General features: G+C 42.1%; 1 long non-coding RNA gene across 2 annotated transcripts in view; it reads right to left on the minus strand.

Annotated features, from left to right (window-relative positions):
- Nucleotides 1–889, minus strand: part of LOC104985560 — a 6,583-nt gene that overhangs the window by 3,568 nt on the left and 2,126 nt on the right. For both annotated transcript variants that reach the window (XR_824919.1, XR_824920.1), the window contains exon 3: nt 720–835. This is a non-coding gene — a long non-coding RNA (uncharacterized LOC104985560). The remainder of the gene's footprint in view (nt 1–719; nt 836–889) is intronic.

Below are 889 nucleotides of genomic sequence, written 5' to 3' on the forward strand. Positions count from 1 at the left end.
AAAAAAAGAATCTGCCTGCAATGTGAGAGACCTGGGTTCCAACCCTAGTTTGGGAAGATCCCCTGGAGAAGGAAAGGCTACCCACTCCAGTATTCTGGCCTAGAGAATTCCATGGACTGTATAGCCCATGGGTTGCAAAGAGTCAGACACACCTGAGTGACTTAAAAAAAAAAAAAAACAAACATGGAAGATATTGGTGATCTTGACAAGATCTGTGCTAGGAGAATGGTCAAGGCAAAACTGTGACTGCAGAGGCTTCAGGAGAGAATACAGGGAGAGGAATTTAAGATGATAGGAATTTACACTGATGGTTTCATGTGTGTGAGTATATAGATACCATAGTTCTGTATCCAGTCAGAATTTGTTTTTCAGTCTAAAATACCTTTTTCATATTGGGAACCATTCCAAGTGACAGAAAATTTAAGTAAATCCAAGTGTCAACATTTACAAAGCCCTTCTGTAGTTTATAACATATTCTGGCCTACCACTTTAACTGTCAAAAGCACTTGCTGGAGAGAGTGGCAAAGACCTTCCAAGTGAGAAGGAATTCAACCTTTACTCTAGAATGAATCTTCAGGAGGGAAGGTTCACACCTTCCCAAGCAGTCAGATTCATTCCGCAAGGCTGACAATCAACATGGTTACAAAGGCTGATAGTCTTGACCTTGGCAGAGCACTGTTCCCTACACAGAGGATCCTTCCACTTTATGGTGGACTCACTGTGCACTCTGTCACCCGGAGAGAAAGGATGGTGCTGTACATTTCTTGCAGGCCTGGCCATTTGACTGGTTTCATTTGAAATTTCAATATTCCAAGGCAGCATGAGAAGGTCCCATCTGGTAACAAGGAAACCATAGGAAAGATGAAAGGGAACAAAATAGAAGGCTTTT

This window comes from Bison bison, unplaced genomic scaffold (genome assembly GCF_000754665.1).
Source record: "Bison bison bison isolate TAMUID 2011002044 unplaced genomic scaffold, Bison_UMD1.0 scf7180017864050, whole genome shotgun sequence".
Taxonomy (NCBI): Eukaryota; Metazoa; Chordata; class Mammalia; order Artiodactyla; family Bovidae; genus Bison; species Bison bison.